Consider the following 10,451-nt stretch of genomic DNA (forward strand, 5'->3'; position numbering starts at 1 on the left):
CATGATGAGGGCCTGATTCAAGGGTGGCTGGCTACTTATCTTTGGAATTAGGTAGGAAACGTTTTAAGGTAGATTATGAGAGCGAAATCTCATGAGGAGGATTTGGAGAAAATAACCTTAGATCTGAGTGAAATATCTAAGTAGGGATAAAGGGAAAGAAAGAGAGAAAGAAAGAAAAATACCAAAAATTTTGCTAATAGCCCTGGTTAAATCTAGCCTTCTAAAAGATGTGCCAGATGGAAAAAAAATCAGTAATACTGTTTTATTCCTGTTATTGGACATCCTTCTAATGCTTTTATGATTACCAAGAAAGATATTATATTCCCACAAAGTAACTCAATTGATTTATCAAAATCTGAAAAGGTAGGAGGAAGCCAAGCCCAGACAACTATCAAAGTACAAGGATATTCTGTTAAAAATTAGGAAACTTTATATGAAAATACCAGAAGAAACCTGGAAAATTATTATTGGCACATTGTAATGCTTGATATTACATTACAGAAGGAATTATGTTTGATGATGGATTTCCAAGTAGCTGAGAACTTTTGTGAGCAGACATCAACAGATAACATGACAGCTGACCTCCTACATTTGATAAAGGTAGAAGACTGGTTAGCCTACCTTGAAAAAGGTAACTAACCTACATCCTCCCCAATCCACATTTTTTTTGTTTTATTTATTTATTTATTTATTTATTTATTTATTTATTTATTTATTTTAGGGATACATAGTAGATGTATATATTTATGGGGTACATGTGATGTTTTGATACAAGCATGCTCTATGAAATAAGCACATCATGAAGAATGGGGTATCCATCCCCTCAAGCAAATTCTCCATTGAGTTGCAAACAACACAATTACACTCTTTATTTTAAAATGAACAGTTAAGTCATTATTGATTATAGTTACCCAGTTCTGCTACCAAATGGTAGGTCTTATTATTTCTGTTATTTATACCCGTTAACCTTCCCCACCTCCTCCACAACCTCTTCCCAACTATCCCTCCTAGCCTCTGGTAACCTTCCCTCTAGTCTCTATATCCATGGGTTCAATTGTTTTGATTTTTTTGATCCCTCAAACAAGTGAGAACTTGTGATGTTTGTCTTTTGTGTCTGGTTTATTTCACTTAACATTCTTGATTTTTATTTTTGGGGTATTCGTTGTATGTTTTTTGGTTTGAGGTTACCAAGTGGCTTATAAATACTATCTTCTAATCCATTTTTTTAACCTGATAACAACTTAACACTATTTGTGTAAACAAATACAAGAACAAGCAAAAAGAAAACTAATAAAAACTCACCTTAGCTTCATCCTCCAGCTTTCTAACTTTTTGCTGTTTTTATTTATATCTTATTGTACTATGTCTTGAAAATTTGCAGTTATTATTTTTTATTGGTTCATCATTTAGTATTTTTACCTAGGATAAGACTAGCTTATGCAACACAATTGCAGTGTTATAATATTCTTTTTTGTCTGTGAACTTACTCTTACCAGAAAGTTTTATTATCATTAGGTGAATATTTATCGCTCATTAATGTCCTTTTCTTTCTGATTGAAGTACTCCCCTTAGCATTTCTTGTAAGACAGGTCTGGTGCTGATGAAAAACCCCAGCTTTTGTTTTTCTGGGAAAGTTTTTATTTCTCCTTTATGCTTGAAGGATATTTTCACCAGATACACTATTCTAGGGTAAAAGGTTTTTGGTTTGTTTTCTTCATACAGCACTTTAAATACGTCATGTCACTCTCTCCTGGCCTGTAAGGTTTCCACTGAAAAGTCTGCTTCCAGACATGTTGGAGTGCCATTTGTATGTTATTTATTTCTTTTCTCTTGCTGCTTTTAGGATCCTCTCTTCATATGTGACCTTTGGGAATTTGATTATTAAATGCCTTGAGGTAGTTGGGTTAAATCTACTTAGTGTTCTATAAACTTCTTGTACTTGGATATTGATGTCTTTCTCTAGGTTTGGGAAGTTCTCTGTTATTATTTATCCCTTTGAATAAAATTTCTACACCTATCTCTTTCTCAGCCTCCTCTTTAAGGCCAATAACTCTCAGATTTCCCCTTTTGAGTCTGTTTTTTAGGTCCTATAGGCATATTTTATTGTTTTTTATTTTTCCTCTTTTGTCTCTTCTGATTGCGTATTTTCAAATGGCATGTCTTCAGGCTTACTAACTTCCTCTTTTGCTCGATCAAATTCTGCTACTAAAGGACTCTGATACATTCTTCAGCATGTCAATTGCATTTTTTTTAGCTCCAGAATTTCATTTCTCCTTTATTCCTTTTAATTATTTTAATCTCTGTTAAATTTATCTGATAGAATTCTGAATTCCTTCTCTGTGTTGTCTTGAATTTCTTTGAGTTTCCTTAACACAGCTATTTTGAATTATCTGCCTGAAAGGTCATATATCTCTATTTCTCCAGGATTGTTCCTTGGTACTCTATTTACTTCATTTGGATGGTGTTGATGCTAGCAGATGTTCTTGGCATCTGTGCATTGAAGGGTTAGGTATTTATTGTAGTCTTCACAGTTTTAGCTTATTTGTAGCTGTCTTTCTTGAAAAGGCTTTCCAGATATGTGAAAAGGCTTGGGTGTTGTGATCTGAGCTGTTTCTGTGTTATGGGGTATCCCAAGCCCAGTAACACTGGTTCATGCAAACTTGTAGAGGTACGACTTTGATGGTCCTGGACAAGATCGGGGAGAATTCTCTGGATTCTCTTCTCAGAAATACTCTTCTCTGACTTTCTCCCAAACATGCAGAGTCTCTGTATCTCTCTGTTCCGAGGCACCTGGAGCTGGGGGTGGAGTGACACAAGCACCTCTCTGGTCACCACCACTATAACTACACTGGGTCAGACCTGAAGCCTGCAGAGCACTGGATCTCACCCAAAGCCTGCTACAACCATTCCTGGCTACTGCCTATACTCACTCAAGGTCCCACAGTTCTACAACCAGCAGGTGGCAAAGTCAGCCAGGTCTGTGACTTTTCTTTCAGAGTGGCAAGATCCCCAGACACCAGGTGGATCCAGAAGTACCCTCAGGGGGTCAGGGACTAGAATACAAATCCTTAGAGGTCTACCTGGTGTCCTATTGTACTGCAGCTGAGCTGGCCCTCAAACCACAAGATTTCACTCTAGTTGGTTTCCATAAAATTCTGTTGTGGGCTAACATCTCTTTTGAGCTTGAGGGAGTGGACACCCCATTATTCCCTCCTCTTTCCAAAGGCAGAGGAGCCTCGCCCCATAGCCACCACCATGAGGAGTACTGCCAGACCACCACTGATGTTTCCTTAAGGCCCTAGGTATCTTAAGTCAGTTTTTGGTGAATCCCACCTGGCCTGGGACTCACCCTTCAGGGCAGTGTGCTCCCATCTGGCCCAGGGAAGATCCCAAAATGCCATCCAAGAGTCACATCCTGGAATTGGGGGCCCCAAGAGCCTGTCTGGTGCTCTATTTGCCTGTGACAGTGGAAGCCAGCAAGTCTCAGAAGCTCACCCAAGGCCCTTGATATTGTACCTGTTTATCGCTGCTGGTTATTCATAGCCCAAGGGCTTTTCAGTTATTAGGCGATGAATGATGGCAGGACTGGGTATTTCCTTCAAGGCAGAGGGGTTCCCCTCTGGCTCAGGGCATGTCTAGAAATGTTATCTGGGAGCCAGGACCTGGAATGGGGTCCTCATGACTCTAACCTAGGTGCCCTATCTTGATGTGGCTAACATGGTATCCAACATGCAAGACAACGTCTTCCCCGCTCTTCCCTGTGCTCTTTTTAGGCAGAAGGAAGGGTTCTCTTTTGGAGCCACAAGCTCTGAAGCCTGGAGTTACAGGAGGGGTGACACCATCACTTTTTTGACTTGTGACATCACAGTAGGTCACGTGCCCTCTCAGTCCACTGTCTCTGGGCCTAATTCAGTCCTAGGACTCACCTAAGTGTTGCAGTCCTTATGGCCTAGACTGCCTTTTAAATTTACTTAGAGACTTAGAGTACTTTGTCCCTTGGTGGGGAGGTTTTCTGGCTGGCACTAAAATTTGGACCACTGGGATTGGAGATTCCCCTCTGCCTAGGACTGGTTTAAATGCCCCCTCTTTGGGCAGGTGTCAGCTGAGTTTGGTCTGATTTTCCTTTCTGCTCTAATGGGACAACACTGAGTTTGATGCCTCACAATTGCTGTATTCTCCCTTGCCCAGCACCCAGAGATGCTCTCCACACCAACCCACTGCTGCCGGAGTAGGGAAGGGGTGGTCTCAGCAATTCACAACTGTTTTTCTATCTTTCCAATGCATCTTTCAGTGATATAAAGTTAAAAGCAGGTACTATGAGTGCTCACCTGATTTTCAGTTGTTATGAAGGTGTTTTTTTCTCTGTGTAAATAGTTGTTAAATTGCTGTCCTTGCCAGAGGGATAATCCATGGAGCTTTCCATTCTATCTTCTTGCTCCACCTCTCCTCCCCAATCCAAAAATTGAATACATCTTCTGAAGTAGTCTTTGGATGTTGGGGAAATATAATTAAAAACAAAGTCTCCTGCCAGCATCGAAAACCTCTCCAAAATGACAGAAGAGAAAAACAAAAAAAAGTTTTATTATTAAACAAGCATTAAACTGAAATGTGATGTACATCACAGGTAATTCATTAAAGAGTTTTCAAAGACTAGAAGAAATCTCATCGTTTTATATAGCCACACATACAGAACTCACTACAAACATGTTCTCAAGGTAAACAATGACTAGTACTTAAATAGTAGTACTAGGACCTAACAGAACTTTTTGTTACACACACAGAAAATCCTTAGTTAAGTTGTTGGTATGTTCTTGGAAACTGCAACTTTAAGCAAAAAGACAATTTTACCATAAGCTAATTGATATAAACAAGAGTTAAGTTCCTGTGGCATATTTCTGGTCACAAAACATCACCAACTTTTAAATAAAGACCCAAAACACTTCTAATGTTAAACATTGAAATAAATGTGGGCCATACATGCAATTGAGCCTTTATTACAGGAATCATAATACATTTTAGTTTTTTCTTTTTCCTTTTTTTCCTCTGTGCATGCTTGCTTGCATGTCATCATTTTGGTAAACGGTAGTCACAAGTAATTTATTAACTTCCTCTCCTAACCCCTGCAGCTGCTCACAAGATTAATTAGCTTATTTTTTTTTAAGAAAAGCAATCTTTAAGTCATGCAGACCTCCTTAATGACATCTAAAAGTTTGATCAGAACAAGGAACACAAACAGCTTTGATTATTGGGGGATCCTACCTCCGGCATACCTACCTTATTCACATAAGTCACCATTTATGTTGAAAGGGAGGATAGAATTCTGGAATAGCATACAGTGATCTACTCACACAAGGTATCGGACTCCAAGTGAGAGGGGCCCTCTTTCTCGTAATGTGCAACTTTAGCTACATGATTAGCGAAACAAGAGTTTCTGTTCTACCAGCTGAGCCCAGTCGAACTTTGCCACCTCATACTGATTGGCTGAAAAATCACCAACTCCTCTTCCAGTGTAATCGGATTTGATCAGAAAGCCCCAAATAAAATTATTATTCTTCCCTCTCCACCCCACTTCACCCATTTCACTTGTTTACACCTCACACTGAGTTATATTGGCAACTTTGATATCTTAGCTAGACAGCCTGAGCAATCTTTAACTTTGCCATATTGAGTTCATAATTTCAAGTCTCTTTATAGCCATTAAATATTTTATGTGAGATAAGAGTTTTTATAAACTCTTGTGATATAAGACATTCATTTAATCCTAGAAAAATTTGAGATTTCATTCTACCAGGAATCTAATTGTCACACCTCTTCTTTTACAACAATAGGTATTAGGAAACTCTGAAGAAAATAGTCCAAAGAGGGTATATACAGAGGGCATATACAGAGAGGCTATGTTCTGCTCTATTATTTGGCTAAGGTCTGTTCTGAAATTAGCTGTTGTACATAATTTAATCAGCACACACTCACTCCTTAATAATGCCCAGCATGGGGCTGAGTAAGGTGGGGAGGGGGAGCTGTCCAAGTGGTATAACCCATAAAAATTGAATCAGTAAGCTTATAATTTTCAACAAGGAAACAAGAAAAATGAATAAAATGGTTAAAAAAGAACATATAGTAGAAAAACTTAAATTCTACCATGTCTACCACATACAATACAAGCTGTAAGAGTTCACAAAATGAAGTTTATTTTTTCTGGGATTCTCTGGAAAGCCTTCATATATAACTGGGTTTTGAGGGGAAGGGTGATTTATTTGTTATTTTTATGCTGCTAAGAAAGACATACGTGAGACTGGGCTATTTGCAAAAGAGATTTTATGGACTCACAGTTCCACATGACTGGGGAGGCCTCACAATCATGGTGGAAGGTGAAAGGCATGTATCACATGGTAGCAGACAAGAGAAGTGAATGAGAGTCAAGCAAAAGGGGTTTCCCCTTATAAAACTGTCAGAGTTCGTGAGACTTATTTACTACTACGAGAACAGTATGGGGGAAACTGCCCCCGTGATTCAGTTATATCTCCCATTGGGTCCCTTCCATAACACAAGGAATTCTAGGAACTACAATTCAAGATGAGATTTGGATGGGGACACAGCCAAACCATATGAGATGTGATTAGGTGGAGAGAAAGGGAAAGGATGCTTTGAAAAACAAAGGATCAGCATGAATCCGTAAAACATGTACTCGCTTTATACCCAATTTAAACTGAAATAAATTGTTATTTTTTTGACTAATATATGTGGACTGTAATTGGTTGACTCAGAGCTTAAAGGAAAGCAAAGCAAAGGGACCCTGGGTTAGGGTTAGGGCCCTGGTTTCTGGTTAGGGGTTGAACCAGAAATCTAATAGAACTCATACAAGTAAATGAACAATATAAGCCAAATTTTTCTTCTGTACACTAATTTTAAATGTTTTTGTGACAGGTTTGGGAAAGAAAGTAGTGATTTTACTTGTAAAGTGTGAAATGTATTTACAAATTTTGACAGATTTTGTGATGATGTATATATTTTCTCATTGATACTGTTGTTATATAGCAAACCAAAATTATTAAATGTTAAAGCTTTCAAAATAATAGCACAAGAAATAAAATCTACTATTCTATAGAATTTGTTGAAATGAAAAGGTACAAATTCACACTAACATACTAAAGAAGAATTTTGTTTTAAAATGTGCTTAGCAGAAAACCTGTAACAGGACAAATCAAGTTTTAATAAAAAATTACATTGAACCCAGTTGATTCAAAATTATGGAGAGTCCCCCCTCTCTCTCATATGTGTGTGTATATGTGTATATTCACATATATATGTTTTTATCTAAAATTCCCAAATGTTTACTGGTAGCTTTTCTAGAAGAAAATATTTTTAACAATATAGATTTATCACACCTTCCCAAAGTAAAAAATATCTATTGGTTTTATGACATAAAAAGCCTTTAATGTGAGGTTATCAAAGGCATATTAAATCTGATTTTCCATCTGATTTTCTTCCAAATGTCTTCTACAAATCCCTTTTAAACACACATATTCAATCAGACTATTTTCCTGCTTAATAATTAATGATAATTCTCCAGCATCTGCATGATGAAGTCCAATGTCTGCATGCTTTCACTGTGCAAGATGATTCTCAGTCTATCAATGACTTACTTCCCAAAGCTTCATCTCTTGTTTCTTGCCACGTGCCAGATGAGTCTAACCCCCAAAGTTGTAAATTTTCTCTGAACAGTTTAGAGCTCTTTCACATGTCTATTTTTTACATGATGTGGTCTCTGCCAATAAATGGATAGTTACAGATAAACAGATAGATGGCTGGATAGATATATAGATGATTAGGAAAAACAATTTTTTAATATGTTAGAACATATGAAGACTTCATCCATTTCAGAAATAGGATGTATTTGACCTCAGAGTTCATGCTCTTTCCATTATACAAACATGGCTCTTTAAACCTATTTAATATAAAAATATAATTTTATGATTTTCTTTCCAATCAGTTGTCAATTTATCTTCTAATCATTTGGCTTTCTATTTTGTCATCACAAATGAAAAATATTCTTAACCAGACCAGTTATCTGTGTCTGTATATGAATAATCACAATTAATTTAAGGCTTTGAGGATTGAATCTTTTACACATTCGTTCAGCCATTTCTTAAAATTTAATTGGATATTCTCTGAGGTCAGATTTCCTGGAAGTAGACCCTGAGATGAAGATTCATGTGCATACGACTTACTAAAGGAAGTCCTCTCAGAAGAAACCAGCAATGGAAATAGGGGATTTTTCCCTGTCTCTGCTGGGAAACTAAGTATGTAGGGATTAAATTTCAGATGAAGACTCAGCTTCAACCTGATCCTGCAGGGAGGTGGAGAATGTAAATTATACTTCAGAACCTCAGTAGAGACTTTTACTCTCCACTTGTGAGTTATTGGTTATGAACCACAGGATGAGGGGATGTGAATTGCTGATAACTTCAGCTCCCTGGATAAAGCATGGTTAGAACACCCAAAAGGAGTTTCCCCAAACTGAGTTGAAGGTGCAGGTCATTCGAAAAAACTCACATTGAAACTGGGGGAAAGACACACAGAAAAGGTAAGAAGCATCCAAAAAGATCCACTGTTCACTACAATTTCTTACAATGAATGTGGTACGGTGGTAAAGAGTTAGAGATTTAGAAATAAATACGTTTTCTGTATAAATCTGTAAAAAAAAAACTGACTCTAATGGAATATGATAAACACTGCATTTAAAATGTACAAAGTGTAAAGAGCTCACAGATAAAAGGACGACGAATTATTGGAGCTTTTTCAAATATTCTATTATTGAGATAACAAGGATCTCATTGCCAAATAGACCCATACGAATACTAGATCTTAGTATCAAACTTTCTTAATATCTCAAAGATGCAGGCGATGATCACAGGCACAAGCAAAAAAGGGGAAAAAAAATCTAGGAAATCCCAAACCTTCCCAGGACATTCCAGCTGGATTAAGACTCACTCTGACCCAGATTAATGTATGAGACCTCATCTAAGTAACGCATGTAGCAAATTACTGACACAAAGGGGGCAATTTTGGTCATGCAACACTCCCGTCTTTATATTCTTATACTAATGTAGCTTACGTGACATTTTCCAGGGAGCCATGCACCATAACTACATAATTTCTAGTCTCATTTGTCATAAGTAATCCTAAACAGAGTCTATTCATTGTGTAAATTCTATAGATAAAAACTCTCTTATTAGCAAAAACCATTAACATCATTGCTAGGAGTTCTGTCATTAGTGTTTATCTGGAAGTTTCACTGGGTCACCATGCTGCTTCTTTCCTTGTGTGTCCCACAGTAAAAGGGGAGAAAGAGAAAATATCCTGCTGTACTTTTTCTCCTCATTTACATTCTAGTTGCAGTTTCCATTTTAATTGTATTTCAAAATAAATAGTTGTTTCAATAGATAGCTAGGTAGAAAGCTGATGACAGGTGCTTAGATGATAGGTAATATATATCATAAAATTATCATGCTCCCAAAAGTAATATATAAATTGCCAAAATTTCAATGAGAATCACAATAGGAATTGTCATTGGAATGTGCAGAAAACTTCATTTTTTAAAAAATGTGTTGACACTGGGAAAAAATACAATAAAGTCCAGCATCAGGAGTAGCAAAAAATATTACGTAAAAGAAAAATAATTAAAGGATTCATCTTTCAAAATTTCATAACATACCATAAAGCCACTGAGCTAAAAAACACCATATTGGCATAAAAAGACAAAATTAAATCAATGGAACCCCATAGGGCATCTAGAAATAAATATGGGGATTTAATATATGACAAAGGTGGCACTTTAACACCAGGAGGCAAAGATAAGTTATTTAATAAAATGTGCTAGTATAATAACCTATGTATCAGGGAAAAAATAAACTTGTACACTCATCTCATACTATGTAAGAAATAAATTATAGATGGCTAAAGCTAATATACACGTTCTTTTTAATAATGATAATAATCCAAAAGATATTAGAGAAATACAGCATAATTGGCATATACTTTTTAAAAGTTTGATGTAACAAAAGGTATCATGAATAAAAGTGTAAGTTAAACAATAGATCAGTATCTATACTTAAATTTTATGTAACAAAAAGATAGCATATATTGTTAAAAGAGCACTATCAAACTAATTGGTCACATCTTGAGAAAAACAAGTCATTATCTTGAAAAACTGGTAAATAACTTGACAGACTCAAACATTTATCTCAGTTTCCTATGTGAATTGAACTACTGAGGGGAGTACCTCATTATTTTAGCTAACAAACAAAACATAATGACAGAATTAGACTATCACTCGTTTACAATCTCCAGTGAATTTAGGCATTGAGAATCAATGGTTGCTAATATTAAAAAGGAGATAAAAGGGACAGCATATGCCTCCTGATGAAAGAATGAGACCCCATTTATAATCT

The sequence above is a fragment of the Macaca fascicularis genome, chromosome 5, assembly GCF_037993035.2.
Source record: "Macaca fascicularis isolate 582-1 chromosome 5, T2T-MFA8v1.1".
Taxonomy (NCBI): Eukaryota; Metazoa; Chordata; class Mammalia; order Primates; family Cercopithecidae; genus Macaca; species Macaca fascicularis.